The sequence below is a fragment of the Vulpes lagopus genome, chromosome 3, assembly GCF_018345385.1.
Source record: "Vulpes lagopus strain Blue_001 chromosome 3, ASM1834538v1, whole genome shotgun sequence".
Classification (NCBI taxonomy): domain Eukaryota; kingdom Metazoa; phylum Chordata; class Mammalia; order Carnivora; family Canidae; genus Vulpes; species Vulpes lagopus.
In genome coordinates this window covers 61,992,368-62,008,120 of record NC_054826.1, presented here as the reverse complement: position 1 = coordinate 62,008,120, position 15,753 = coordinate 61,992,368, and the positions used below count along the sequence as shown (strand labels likewise).

At 40.7% G+C, this 15,753-nt stretch overlaps 1 protein-coding gene across 2 annotated transcripts in view; it reads left to right on the top strand.

The window, feature by feature from the left end:
* The window catches only part of LRMDA (leucine rich melanocyte differentiation associated), a 1,012,499-nt gene that overhangs the window by 793,297 nt on the left and 203,449 nt on the right, over positions 1–15,753 (top strand). Inside the window, exon 6 of one of the 2 annotated variants that reach the window (XR_005987010.1) lies at positions 2,816–3,098. The exons of the other annotated variant lie outside the window; for it this stretch is intronic. The gene's annotated coding sequence lies outside the window, so the exon portion shown is untranslated. The remainder of the gene's footprint in view (positions 1–2,815; positions 3,099–15,753) is intronic. 2 annotated transcript variants of the gene reach the window in all.

Below are 15,753 nucleotides of genomic sequence, written 5' to 3'. Positions count from 1 at the left end.
TGTCACATACATTATGTGTGTCCATATGTTCTGAGGTATTTGGGTCTCTCAGGAGTCTTGCAGTTTACATGGCTGATACAACCTTAAAAAAATCACTTGGACCTCAAGAGGCCCTAGAGAATAGATTTAATAATGTATTCATTCCTGTACTATATACCATGTTAGTTCATCTAGGTACTCCATCTATCACATCTTATAAGTAATCAAGTAATCGTAGCCCTTAAATGCCTTCTGTTTGTCTCTCAAAGAGTTTTATCTAGAAGCCCCTTGTACTACAGCTAAACATTGGGAAGAAGATATATGTGGGATCTGAACTCCTTTTTCTTGCTTGGTGTGCTTGTACAACGGTCAGTTATATCATCTTTGAACTATCCCTTCCTTTGGTGGGAACCATCCCTGCAGACAGTCACTTCCTGAGAATAGCTTCCCGATTCTTCTCATCACGACTGTTGTCTGGAGGCCAAGATGAGATGGAGAGTTGGAATAATTCCTCTAATCTTTCTGCAACCTGGTATTCCTTATTCTAAAGCACTAGTAAGAGCTACCCTTTGGCTGGTTGTGGGGATGAACAAGCTCAGGAAATTATACTCCTCATCTCTACCCACTCCCAACTCAATCCTCAAAGAAATCCATTCAAAAACCAGGAGGAGGGATCACAGCATATTAGGTATGAAACATCTATTAAAATCTCTTCCTCATACAGAGGCAGTTATTTAGTTGCAGAATTGAGAACAAATGAAACAAACAAGTGTGATCATGAGAAATTGAATGTATGACCATTTTTGATTGGTGGTATTTAAAGACTTGTATATTTTTAACATTAAAAAATGGGTTATAAGATCTGTGATCATCATATGTGGGGTACCACCTATAGAGGCAGAGCCTTGTTTTATTTTGAAATCTAGAAAAGTCATATAGCTACTTGTATAGGGTTGATGGCATAGAATTTTAACTCACGCTGTTGTTACAAAGGAACAGGGCAAGAGCTCTTCACTGAGAAGGCATTTTAAAATCAGGATATTATATCATCATTGATCTTGGCAGGCAAGCAGGCAGGAGAGCTGTGTTCTACCATGGGCAAGTCATCAGTTCTTGGGAAAGGCACTTTGCTTCTTCCAGTCTTTGTTTTCTCATCTGTTGAGTAGTGATGTTAATACCTTTAGAAATGCTGTTCCAGGTTCTCTGCCTTTCTCCTAGAATTGATGAAATCTCTTCCATCCCTCAGCCCTTAGGTGATTTTGTTTGGAGCATTTGTGTTTTCTGCTCCTGCTAGTGCAGTTGCTGACTTACCTTTTATAAGTAAAGGTAACTCCTCTGGATATGGTGCAAGGTAAGTAAGGTCCTTGAGTCAGGCTGACTTGGGACTATGACATCAGAATGGAATTCCTTGATTAGAACCAGGCAACCGGTTTCCTCAGTGAGACCATTGCAAATCTAATCATTAACACCACAGAATTGTTTTGGGAATTGAATAAAATGGCCCATGTGGGTGTGCCAAGTACATACTAGATGCTCAGTAAACCCTGACTGCTTTTCTCCTGTCCCTCTGTACATAGTGGCAACTTAATACCTGTTTCTGGACCAAATTAAAATTTGAAGATGAGGAGGAAATCCATGCCTCTCCATGCGCCTCCCCCCCAACTTCTTGATTAAGGTGTTCAAGAGAAAGATGACCTTGTGCTCAGAGTTATGCTTTTCCCCTTCCTGTTCGCTTCCTCTCCTCCCTCCGCCCTCAGAGTTATATTGATATAAAACTACAATTTCACATGTTGATATGAAGTATTATTGAGGTTTGCAGAAGACATAATGCAAATTTTATTAAGTTGCCATTATCCTTGTCAATGAAATTAGTGCATTTTTCTCATCGGCATCTTCTGCAATTATGAACAAGGAAATAACTCATGCTGTTATATGAAACAGCTTATAAATTTTTACATACATGTGAAAGGAATCGCTTGAAATCCAAAGCTGCCAAGAGGAATAATTAGGAGCCACAGAACAGATCTCGGTAATGTGACAGCAGCTTCTAAAACATCCCACAGGACAGAGAAGCGCAAGCTGGCTTGACCTATATCTTTAATAATACAGACCATTGCCCTTGGATTGAATCTAAAGGGTAGGACCAAGTGCTTGCTTCATCATGTTTTAGGAAAAATTGCCAAAGTTTATTTATGAATTCTCCACACAATGCCCTCTTGCTTTGATTATGAACCAACAGAGCTTTCTAAGTAGAAACCCAGTATGCAAAAATTAAAAGCAACAGAACAACCAATAAGAACAAACAAAACAAAACCCCCACAGAACATCATTTCTTATATTCTGTCAAGCTTGGCAAAAAGTATTATGTAAGACCCAATGTAGAAAAATGGCTATGTTAACAGTAGAAATAACCTTTTGTTTAATTAGAAAATAGGAGCTATATGGGACAATAAAAATTGTTACTGCTGCCCTTCGTCACTGTTTCATAAATATGATCGTGCTAGAGATAATGGTAAGTGTTATTTATTTGTGCAATATCACAGACTTGGTAATTGTTCATGGTGTTGATAGTTATCCTGCGTGGAGATCATAGTAGCTTCAGAATTTGTTTCCTTTGATCCAAGGAAGGAAAATAGCAAGTGTTTACTTAAAATGCCCCTGGCTTTCCTAGGCCAGGATAATGGATCCACATATTTTTAGCCTCTCTGTTGCAAAGGCCAAAGCTCTCTGGCAGTGTCTGGTGCATATTGAGAACTGGTGGGTTATTTTGAACTGACTCTTTTTTTTTCTTTTTTTCTTTGTTCCTCTTTTTCTTTTCTTTTCTTTTTTTTTCCAGAATGCTCTCAGGTCCTCATTGGACATACCTCTCGGCAATGCCATTTCATCTTCACCTCCTATTTCCCAGAAGAACTAAATTTAGTAGCCTTGCTGGAGGGAAGACATGGGGCAAAGTTTCCCACCTGAGGATGTGTTCATGGGAAGAGGAAAATCTCCCTGTTGCTCCCTCTTGAGAACCAGCATATGGGATGAAAATCAGACTGAATTTCACAGCATCTGTTTCAGTATCTTCCCGGGGGGTGATGGGGAGGAAAGGCAGAAGGCGTTGGCCAGATTTCAGGGTCAGTTCCATTTTGTGTTTTACTATGAAAACTCGATTTTGAGTCTGTATGAGGATGCGGGGTCATCTGGCTAGATTTATTTCATTGTATGTGGCAGTTCACACTTGGTTTCTTTCGGGGAGTTTCTGTTTTCTTTCTTGTCGTGTTTGTGGGTGTAGACGCTCCATTTCCTGCCTTTTAGAAAAAAAATGTTTGTAGTTTGTAATGTTGGGTGATTTATTATGATGATGACTTAAGGATTTTTCACTCTTGACTTTCGTGAATCTGAGATATTTTCTCACACCCCTGAGCTAGCATTAGGCTCTTCTCAGAACCAAGAAACCCATGGCAATGAGATATGGCACAAATTTGTATAGAAGTGTTTTTGTGCGATCACCTATTTCTTTGAGTCCTAAATAACCCTATTACAGAAGCTCTCTACATACTAACTTTATAAAAATATAGACAGCGTGTCAAAAGGAAAACACCACACAACAAAACCCCTTTCCTTCACGCAATTCATTTTAAGCTTCAAAATCCCCGAAAATCCCCAATCTCCTCTTGCAGTCTGGTTCCCAGTCTCTAACTTTCCTCATCTCCCCTGAAAGAAAGAAAAAAAGCATTTCTTCCAGGGACTGATAAGTTGTAGGCCGATGCTTAGCAACAGCATTCCTGTGCTTTAAGTAGCTGCAAGCCCCTCGCTGAACTCTTTGATGTGACTGTCAGGGCAGATTTATTTTGTTTTAGCACATTGTCTACTTGTCCAGATGTATCAGGAGATAAAAAGGAGTCATGTTTACACTCCTCCCTTTTTTTTTTTTTTGGAGATGTAATTAAATCGTGTTTTTGATGAGTCTTGGGGAGCTCCAGTTGAAGAAAACAGGAATTGGCTGAAGTAAAGGGAAAAAGGAAAACTCACTTGGCAGAATGAGCACCTGATTTGGTCAGAAAATAAGGCATAAGTACCAGCTGGCTTGGTGCTGTGAAGCTGGAGGTTTTGATCTGATTCTTTTCTCCCACTTCTATGGAAGTTCAACCAAGAGGAAGGGAGGCATCCCTCCAGCGCTCACTTCCCATAGTCCCATCTCTAAAACCTTTTAGTTTGGAGTCACTGAGTCTCTTCCTTCCTTCTTACTGTACACACACACACACACACACACACACACACACACACACGTCTTCACTCTCTCCTTGCTTCCTTCCTTCTCTCCTTCCCCTTCTTCCTTTCTGCCTGCCTTCTCTGTCTCTATCTCTCTGTCACTTACTGGGCCATAAGCCTGCAGTAAATAGTTGTTAATCCAAAGCTAATAAAATTGTTGAACAACCGAGGTCTTGAATAAATAAGTCTCCTTAGAGCTGGGTGATTTGAATTCCCTCAGAGTGGGATTGCCACTCCTCCTTTTTTTTGATGATCAGTTTTTTTTAACGTTCACATCGAGTAACACCATTCTGAGTTCAATTAATGACCTGTGGTGAGCAGTGACAAGCAGAAATCCAACATTTAGTACTGCTGAGGACCTGCCAGGCAGCGGCTTTAATCTGCAGCATGGAGGCACTTCATTTGCATCCTAAATAGGTTACACGAGAGCACCCCCTTCTGCCCACGAAGCCCTGTGACAAGACGGCTGCACTGCAGCACAGTTTCCTCTTCTCCTGACAGCCCAGGGGGACCCTTGGGCAGCTTGCTCCGGCCTTCCCAGCCCTTCCCCTCGGGCCCTGGAGGGACAGAACAATCGAAATCTGGATGCTCACCCACAAGCCTGGGGTCAAGCTGTGTCTGTATTGGGATTAAATTTTTTATTACTCATTTATTGGGGAAAAGGGGGGAGAAAACATGAATTGAGAAAGACGAGCATAACAAAAGGGAAGCTGAGCAAAGCTGGAGCTATCCCGGACGCCCAGGGCCTGGCTCCATCCTGCTCAACCTCAAATCCCAGGCTGACACTGCTTGAGGGCCTCTTGTAGATGGTGGGCTTGTGTTTTGTATTTCCCATTCGTAGACCAGCCTGAAGTATAGGAAGGAGGGTTTCCTTTGTTTGTGCTGAACTGCCTTTGGATGGCTCCTCTTGGCATTCAGTGTTCCTTGCAACTTAAAGCCCTTTTACATACGGGGACCAGGCTGAGGTTGAAATGAGCATGTGTGTAGGCAGCTCCCGGCAATGGAGGAGGGGCTGTGGGTGCCACGTTTTCTGCATTGAGGAGCTCTGTTTAGGGGGAAGACCACCTCAGAGGGGATGCAGTAGGCGACCTAGTCTGGGAAGATGTGTGCTCATCATTACCTTCAACTCTTGGGGCTGAGGAATGCTGGTGGTTCAGTGTGTTACATTCATTTATTTCACCATTTGACAAGTATTTATTGAGAAGCTACTATGAGCCAGACTTTTAGGAAGTGTGGAACACTGCCCTCAAGGAGCAAAGGGTCTAGTAGAAGGGGAATCACTCAAATGTACTCCTAAGATATAATCAAACACTACGCTATGTCCCCAAAATGAATTACATGGTTCTTGGAAGTATGTATATAAGTAATGCCAAGGATATCGTTCTGAGATAGAAAACATGAGTTGATCTTTGAAAGGTAAGAGGTTAACCAGGCCAAAAATGTTGGGGGCAGAAGTTAAGAAGAGAAACTGGGCTGTGCAGAGATCTTGGCCTGATGGGGTCTAGCAGGCCCAAAGAGCATGGAGAAGGCCATATGCTGGCTCCGAGGTGAGGGCATGAAGATGAGAGCTGGGCTGGAAGACCGAACGAGGGCCTGGGCAAAGGACCTGCTACAGATGGTGCCTTTGACTTATCCCCGAACCAGGCAAATCATTACATGGTTTTTAAACAGAGGGAAGCATGATCACATTCTATTTTTAAAAAGAAGGTCTAAAGATGGTCACTTTGGGTAGGACTTTGCTAGGAATTGAGCCCTCTCTAATACCTTAGTGGATTGCAAGCTACAGTAATTCTCTGAAACGGGGTGGGGGCTGGATAAGGGGAAGTGGGGTTGATTTTAGAAATATAATGAAGTTTGCTTCATGCTGACCAAACCACAGGCCCACATTCCCCATGAATCTTTTTAGAGTTCATTTGCTCTGGGCCCTTTGCAACCATGCAGGTTGCATGTCTTTGTTGTCTTTCTTACTAGAGTGTCACTAACCTTTCTGTAAACCGGTTACAAATGTGCAGTGGCAGGATAGGCACAGGAGTTGGGGAAGGCAGACTTGGGTTTCTGTAGCCTTGTTTATCTTTCAGAATCGAGGAATCATGAATGGGAGAAGAGGGCTAGAAGAACATATGTGTCTAAAGAGGTGTAAAATTTAGTTGATTACATAGAATACAGTCCAAAAAATGGTGGAAAATGGTTGAATGGATTTCTCATATGAGAAAAAAAATCAAATTTCTTTTTTTCCCTTTCTTTTCTAATTTTCCTTTCTTTTCTTTCCACTCTTCCCTCTTTCTTTCTTTTTTTTTTTTTTAAGATTTTATTTATTCATGAGAGACAGAGATAGGCAGAGACATAGGCAGAGGGAGAAGCAGGCTCCCTGTGGGGACCCCGATGTGGGACTTGATCCCAGGACCCTGGAATCATGACCTGAGCCAAAGGCAGATGCTCAGCACTGAGCCACCCAGGCACCCCTCTTCCTTTCATTCTTAATGTTTGGTAGTTAGACTGTCCTAAGTGTTACCTATGCTCAGAATGGGTTTTACTCCTAGGGGTAGATTCATGTCTACTTTGGTCATAACTGAATCTTGCTGGACTACAATGTGTTCAAAGAGTCAAAGGGCAAGATTTAGGGGCATGTGGTGGTGTTTCTTTAGGAGATGAAGCTGTGAGTCCACTTTGAATATTTCTTTGGCCACAGAGAGAATAAGGCCACGAGGATGATTACAACTATTGCATAGGATGTAAGACTTACTGATTATGCTATTTGGTCACTTTTCACATAGTACTACTCTCCAACATATTTAGATCCAGAATCTCTCAAGGTAATAGTTTTACCATATATTTTTAAATGAATGAGACTTTTGATGTCAATGATTATTGACAGTCTCAAACAAATAAAAAAGGACTTTTTCGTGAATGGTTCTGTGAATGATGTTTGGGGGTTATTTATCAAATTACTTTTCACACATCAAACCATTTTCTACTACTTTTTAACTCCATTGTACTGTATCAATTGTATTTTGTAATATAAAAGCATTCATATTATGAAAATTAATATTTAACCAGGTAGAGGTCATATATTTAGGTAGAGAGTAATGAGACGCTTGGATGTCCAGAATAAACAGGCATATTTTTTGCTACTTGAGAGAAGATAGGGCAAAATAAAGTCCTGATCTTGAAAGGTTGACAAACTGAGGATTAATGTTAACTTTACAAAGCCAGTCTGTGTTTGGAACTTGAAGTCTTTTTTTTTAATCCATTTCCTCTTCTCTACAGTGAACACACAGGCATATGCACACATCTACCCACATGACAGAGCTTTCAGTATCCCAAATGCCAGCATCTGAGTGGCATTTTTTTTTCACATCTTAGCTATCCTGTTGCAGACCCTTAGATCATGGGAGCTCTAGCCCAGAAGAGTTTTGGTAAGCCTAGCACTTCATTAGAATGTATCCTACTGTGTCCTTTGGTCACCATAACAAGTATCTTTGAGTTCCAGAGAATCTTGCCTGCTTTCCTTGGATCTTCAGGGGGATATAAAACTCAAATGTAGTAGCCAGTCCTAAGTCTGTAAGTGTCCCAGTTTTACCTCCTAGCTCTCACATGTCACAGGTCTTCAGGAATCACCTGAGCCACTCAGAACATTATATCCCTCATCTACTAAGATAGCAATGAACCTGGATTCTTGGACACATTCAGGGTCAGCATCCTTAATATCTCTTTTAAAAAGAGGTAAAATGAGACTGAGTGAGTAACACAGTGGCAGGGAAACACCTTTGGAAAATGAAAGATGTACATTAGCATTTATTTTACCAGAGATTCAAAGTTCATGGAGATCAGGATAAAAATGTTTTAGAAGGTTCCCATAGCACTTACCTGTGCTACTCTTTCACACTGGTCACATGTTCTCTGGTGGTAGGATCTCTTCGGCATGTAGATAAAAGAGGAGTGATATCTCATCCCAGTGACCAGTGCTACTAAGTGCGAATTAGTAATTAAATGTACTCTGTAATTCTTGGCTTATGCAGAAAATGTTAAACTGAGTTTATGTGGGTATGTGTGAGGAGGTGGGGGGGGGTTGGGTCACCGTTGTTGCAGAAGTCTGCTGTGATATCTGGTGGTCCAATTCTCAGTCTGTATTCTTGGTCTCCTTTTTCCATGTTGTACTGTGACTCCCAGAAGCTCCCCTCAGCCCTCCCCACATGCTGCTTGCTTTAGACTGCTGTTGCTGTTTTTAATCTTCTGTGGGATACCCAAGCTTGTTAAAAAAAAAAAAAAACTGCACATTAAGGCTATTTGGTGCCAACTGAGAGCCTGAAAAGTTTAAAATACATGATGTTTGGGAGGCCCTGTGGGGAAGCTTTTCTGCATGTGGAGACCTATTGTTGATGTTGGTGAGGACTCAGGGTGAGCTATTGAATAACATGTTCATTTTTGCCCAGAGATGATGAGACTTTTTGAATGTCTAACACACAGCAAGGGACTCCTAAAGATTTATATAGGGTGTTGTGTACTTTTGAGGGGGAATTTTGTTTTTCAGCCTTGTTGGTGTCCATTACATTATATTCTAGAAAGGATTTACCTGTGGGGAGTCACCCCACCCTCCACCTTTAATCTATAGAGCTCTGGTGAGACCAGTCACTATCCCAGCACTAGGACTGGGCATGTGATCCAGTCTCCATCTAGCAGACTGTTCCTTCTCCTGGACACAAAGGTTGATTCAGGGATGGGTGTGCAACTCAAACCAGGCCACAGATTCCCAGAATTGGCTTGGAACTTTCAGGAAACAGAAACTTTTTCTGTTGCTTTGAAGATGGTAGGCTATGGATCTGGAGGTCCTGAGAAGTCACCACATGGAGAAACTGAAGCTGGGAAGCAGGAGTATAAATAGAAGTAATAGGAAGTTCTGATGATAAGTTTGGGTTCATGGATCCAACCATTCATGAAACTCTGTATCCTTCGGCTCATTAGGACCCTCCTTTCCCACATATTTTCCTAGAGGACTTTAAATCAAACTTACAACCAAAAAAGTAGTGTTCTCTCCCCGAACTGTCCAATTAGGGAGATTCTACAACCTACTCTGGAAATGCAGTCAGTTGCCCCAATATCGTCATAGTCATATCAGTTAAGAATTCTTAGTCATGTAGGGCTTTAATTTCATTTTCTGATAGGCACTCTGTAGTGGGAATAACAAAATAGCCCCACCTCCTGAAAAGAGAAAAAAAAAAAACAAAGAAACCCCCAAACCCCCAAACAATAATCTGGTTAACCATCTCTTTATAATAACATCTTCATATGCTTGAATATTAAAGCATTTCAATATCCAATTGTCCCTTCAACCTTGACATTAAATATTTTCTTTATTATGCAACTTCCAAATTATCCCCTTCCAGGAACATATGACAAGTTTAAAGCCTATCAAGGCATGATTTATATGAGATTGTTATACAGCCATCTCATAGCCTTTTTGGAAGATTTTACTGTGAGTTAGTTCTGGCATCTGGTTCTGAAAGACGGCGATGGATGGTGAGGGGCCCCCCGAATGGGTCACATGGCGCTGCTCACTGGCCCTGAGGGATAGGGATGGTCCTGCTGGGTCCTTTTGCTACAACTGCTTTAATAGCAGGGATGGGTACCTACAGTTACTAGGTGAGTATGGAGGATTTCAGTGAAATTGGCTAATGTAAGTACAGTGAAGTCACTTTTGCTCCACGACAGAGACCCAGAGCTGCTGTCACCTCTCCTCCCTGCCCTGGGATAGAGCAAGGCCACAGCCAACACCAGCTTGGGCCCCTTCTCTTCTCTCCCTGGCCTCTCTCCACAGCTGGGTCTGAATCCGCAAATGACTTTGTTCCAATTAAGACATAAGAAGAAAAAATATAATTTCTAAGTCACTTAGCCTCGTGATACATACACTGGGAAAATAAGTGTGTAGCTTTCCTACCCATCCCAGGCTCTGCAGTCAAACAAATCAATTCAGCCTTCAGAGAAGCATCCATTGCCTTGTGATTATGTTTGTGTAAAGTCTTGGGGTCTTTGATCAAAGAATGGCATTTCAGGCCAGGCCCTAATCCTCACTGCCTTAAGGTGTTTAAATGAGTAAAAAAAAAAAAAAAAAAAAAAAAAAGTTGATAACAGCTGGGACTTAAATTTGCCTTTGCCCAGCTTTTGTTTTGAAAGGGCTTCTATTATCCGTGGCTTCCCTTTTCGAAGCAAAGATGGATCTTTGGGTAAACCAGAAAAGGAAGGAGGATATGAGAGGAAATGGGCGGAGACTCTGAATTAATCTTCTGAGGAGGAATGTTTGATCAGCGGGGAGGAGAGGATGGAAACCTCTGATGCTGACAGCAGGCACCTTTCTGACTAGGGTGTGATTGGCACCTTTGAAGCTTCAGTCAGGAGCCAGTGTCCAGTGGGTCGGGGCTTCCTCTGCCTGTGGGTGGTGGTGTTAATAATGTGGCAACTGGAAGGGTTAATTGCAGACAAGCAGCAGGATTACCACGAGGCCTCCTCAGCTCTAAAAGGAACAGTTCGAGGAAAGCCTCTGATCTGTCAGCCTTAGAGGAAATTAGTGGGAGCAGACTTGAGCAGGCTTAAAAAAAAAAAGGCATTTAGGATATTAAAGCGAAATGTGAAGAGGATATTGAAATAGGGCAAAAGGGATAGGAGCGCTGATCTCTAAAAGCAGTGTGCCCCTCTTCCTACTAGGTATTTCCGTGGTTTGTTCAGATTTCACAGATGCCTCCTTTTGATGGTCCAGCAGCATGATTTTACTTGCACCACAACAGGTTAGAGAAGGGTTATGCCACGTCAGCAAGCAGTTGTCCCCAGGTTCCTGTGCAAAACTTGTATGGTCTCCACCACCCGGCGGTTTCCGAATCTCCTGACACTGAGGCTCCCAGTATAATTTTAAAACAAGTCAGAGCATTACTGACACCCTATCTGCATTAGCTATCTATTGTATATTTTACTTCTTACCCTTCTGGTTCAAGTCGGGATGTTGCCAATAAATCCTGTGTTACCATTAAAGAGGCCATTCATCACTCTTCCTAATGTGATTAATCAAGATACACCACAGTACCCTTAAAATGAGATCATTTTGATAAATCATGTATGACATGAAAAGACTTTATTCCTTTTAAGTGCAATTTAGACTGTAATTTTTTTCCTCATTTATGATTCATGGGAGAAACATGGATAAAATTCCCTTGCACAGTTACACCTTATCTACAGCAATAACTCAAAACTGCTTTTAGATGAAAATTCAGGGTCTTATTCACCAAAGCTGAATGCCAGCTCATTATTTTCTGGCGTTCAGTAGTCCAAAAATAATGTCCGCACATTAAGCGGCATTCTCAAAAAGTTGGAATTGGCCAGGCACCAGGCACATCAATTACACTCCATCATCCTTAATAAGGAAGAAATATCAGATGTCCTCTTGGAGGTTTTTTGAATCAGTAATGCTCAGCCTTCACCTTCCCAATTTGGAATGATTTGGAAACAAAAATGGTAGTAACAAAAAAGTATGGGACTCTCAACTGCTTTATATGGCTCTTTTCTCCTGTTCCGTAAAGCTCAGAGGAGGTCTTTTTTTTTTTTTTTTCCTTCCTTCCCACATGGTTCAGGCTTTCTTTTCCATTCCCCTTTTCTTGTTTCATAAATGAAACTACCATTTTGTTCGGTCTGAGTCCTGTTTGTCTAAGCTGCTGTGTGATGCAGGCTTACCCTCGCCGCTGCCGCAGTAATTTGGGAAGCGATAGTCATAACCTCCAATAGAAAAATAATTTGAAAATGTGCCTTCTGGTGAGATCCATCAAGTGTAAGGTCACATTTTTGGTTAAAAGGCAGACACTGATGCTATTCATTAAACTGAAAAATGGCTTGTTTTCCACTAATATTGAAATAAACCCTGGATGAATGTGAAGTCATGCTGGCATGCACTTAGATAGAAAGCAAAAGGAAACACAGATATATTGAATTTGGACATGGAAAGTCAACACTTTTAGGGCTTGCTGGAAACAGGGAATCGGGAAGATTGGCTGAAACAAATGGGAACAATTAGAAGTTCATTTGCCTCTTTCAGAGGATGAGCGGTTTAAAGAAGAATTCAGAGCCTAAGAATTACAGACTCACTTTGTGTTTTGTCAAACACGGTTACCGGTGAATAAGGACTCGATCAACAGGTAATTTATTTCACTGTTGTTCTTAGGGATTTATGTCAGGGAGTGGATCAAATCCCTGTATTTGACTTTGTGTTTAACCCAAGACCGCACATACCCCATTCATATCCGCGTAATATAACAAACGCATGAAAGCTCGAGTTTGTCTGGTATGTCACATTCATGCCAGTGTTCAATCAGATAGACACCAACAGCAAATAAAGATTCCTCGTGTGTAATTCACATTTAAATGAAATTTCCCATGCTTTTGTTTTTTTTCTGATATAAAGAATGAATTAAAAATATAAGGCCGTTAAGGCTGTACTTGCCTTGTTTAGGTTTCCGTTTCGCATTTATGACTTTCTATTTTTGCTAAAAAGATCTGTAAATTTAAAAAATATGCATGTATCTCATTAAAAAAGTTTCCTCGTTCTAGCAGCACTCAGCAAATCTCCAAAGAATGCAAGTTTAGAACATAAATATTTTAAGGCCCCATAAAATTGGCAGTGAATATTTTTTTTCCCTCTAAGACCATGTTCATTTCATTCCAATTTACTACCACGATTATATTTTCCAAAGCAGCTTTTAATACAATACACAATTATTTCATATGGGGTTGTGTAGGTCACCTCATTAAGCCTGCAAAGATCAGGCCTCTTGTGATCCCCACAAATATCCTTGCATTTATTCCTAATTAAAATGGCTCTCCTAAAGTGTCTCAAGTTTATCAATACAAATAACAAGCTAAGCAAAATAACCACATTTGGAAAGTCAGCGGGGCAAGGTGACCTGGTCCCCCAAACCTCAAGCAGAGCCAACTGTGGTGTGTCCGCAGTGGTGCCCTGCCACCTGTTGGCTCTGCTTACACATAACAGAATATTGATGTCCCTCACAGCGGTGGGGTCACCCTCCCTGACCCCTGTCCCGGTTCATCACCCCCGAGAGAGAAAGAAGGGGCCATTCGAGAATTCCGGGCCTTCTGATTTCCCCCATCATTCATTTCCTTGGCCACATGTTTCTTCTACTAATGCTAAAAATTTATGGCTGAGCACATTAAGGGCAGTACAAGTCCTTCCCTTCTTCTGGATTATTTCAGAGTTTCCTGTCATAAGGAAATCCAAGACAACGTGTCCTCAGTGGATTGTATGTGACAGTGTCTGTTTCTATCTCAGGAATCTGAGGCATGATGGATAAACTGTCAGTTTTGAAGGATGATGTTTTCTCCATATTTCCATTATGAACTGGGCTGTCATCTCCTAATAAATTTCTTGCATTGGTATCAATTTATTTTTACAAGCAGAGGGTCTGATGTATTTGGGAAAGGCACTGACAGCAGATCTGGCCTAGCTTGACAGAGCTGGCTCCACCTCATTTTGGAAAACTACTTTGGTTCCAAGGACAGAACTTGACCCACAGCCCTCGAGAATAAAAAACTCTGTGAGAGGAAGAGAGACACATGAGGCAAGTTCCTTCTTTTAAGCCAAAATAAATCAAGCCTGTAGGACTACCATGACATAATATTATTTCTAAGACAACTCTACAAACACAGATGAGAAATGCCGTATGTAGCTACTTACTAATGCTGGTTTAGACCATCGCAATAATGCAGTGAATCTATGGATGGACTCAAGATTATAACAAGGCCATAAAGATCTCACTATTTTTTGCCCTCAGAAGGAATCTTAGTGCTTTTCTGCCTAACAAGCGATGGGTAGAGTCTATTCATGTAATAAATATTCGGTTACAAACGATGAGCGCGTCCCTGTCATAGTTACTACCAATAGCAGGAGAGGTCAAGAAACATTAGCCCTACCTCTCAAGAAACTTAAATCTACTTAAAGAGGTAAGATACACAAAAGCACAGGTTACACAAAGTTAGAATGAAGTAAAAATAAATTATAGCTAATGGTTAATGAGCAATGCTAAGATCTTTGTGTCTTAGGTTTACTGGGAAGAGAGGCCATAGAACCTCAGAATGGTTATGAAAGTGGCTATGGGAGGCAATCTGTCTGGACTTGTGTCCCTGCTCTGCCACATACCAGTAGCCCACGAGACTAAGTGAGACTTGGTCAAATTACTCAGTTTTTCTGGGCCTTAGTTTTAACATAGGAGTAGGGGTTATGGCTGCCTCATGGGAATGCTGTGAAGATTGAATAAATTAATATGTGGAAAGTGTTTAACGTAGTCCCAGATACAAAGTAAGCACGGATATGTGTTAGCTATTTTAAACTATCATCGTTATCATTCTGTCATAATAACGTGACTATTGTTATTACCATTTTACAGTCCAAGAAAGTGGCTTAAAGAGTTTAAGTAAATTGCCCAAGGTCATACAGCCAGATGGAGCCTAGCTCTAAATCTTGGTCAGGAAGGCATCTGAGCATAGAAAACAGAGAAGTAGAAGATATCCAAGTTGTAAATAAGTCAAGGACAGAATCCTTGAAGCTTAATTAGCTTTTTTCTTACTATCCTTTCCATTCCTAGGCCATAAAATAGCCTTGTTCTACATAGCCCCAAACATATTGTGGATGTTATTTAATAAGCGTTATATGTAGTGGTGTGATGGTGAAGTTTAAACAACCAGGTCTCTAGGGAAAAAAAAAAAAGTATGTATGTTTATGTGTACATAGTTTACTATAATTTTGATGTTTATAAACGATGAATAACATGCAATTTACGTGTAAAAATTGAATATATAATGCCTTTTATTATAAATTCCATGCAGCCAGTTGATTCTTATAGAATACTTTTTTAAAAATTATTTTAGCCAAACTCTCATGTCCATAGCCAATCTAAGGTTGTAAGTAGATGAACAAGTGTAGTTCTGATATGAAATATCAACTATTTTCTCTTCTTACTGAACATGTCAGAACTTCCCTCATTTGTCAATGACCTGAGCAATGTCTTAACTGGGTAACAGGGTTTGAATATTGGAAGACTGTTTCCTCCCATGTTTATCCTACTTACAATGTATTGACCACAGGCACAATATTCTTTTAATCTGCATCATTAACTTTTTTTTTTATCACTTTCTTAAGTTCAGGAAATCAATAAAATAGTAAGTCAATCCCTAATTTGTAGCATTTGGCAACTTCTGCTATAAATACTCCCACCATGACAGTGTCACACTACCAAAGCGACATCCCTAAACAGGTGGAAAGAGATGTGAAGTAACGCATCATTATATAGTATTTCCACTGGAGAGATGTAGTAGACATAAATATTGTAAAGAGCATAAATAATAGGAAAATTTTATAAAGCAGGAAGTGTTGAGCTGTGGTATATATTACCTTTTCATACAATTTGTCCAATTATAAGTGTATGCAATTCAATTTTTTTTAAGCAATCCAATTTTAAATAAAGACTA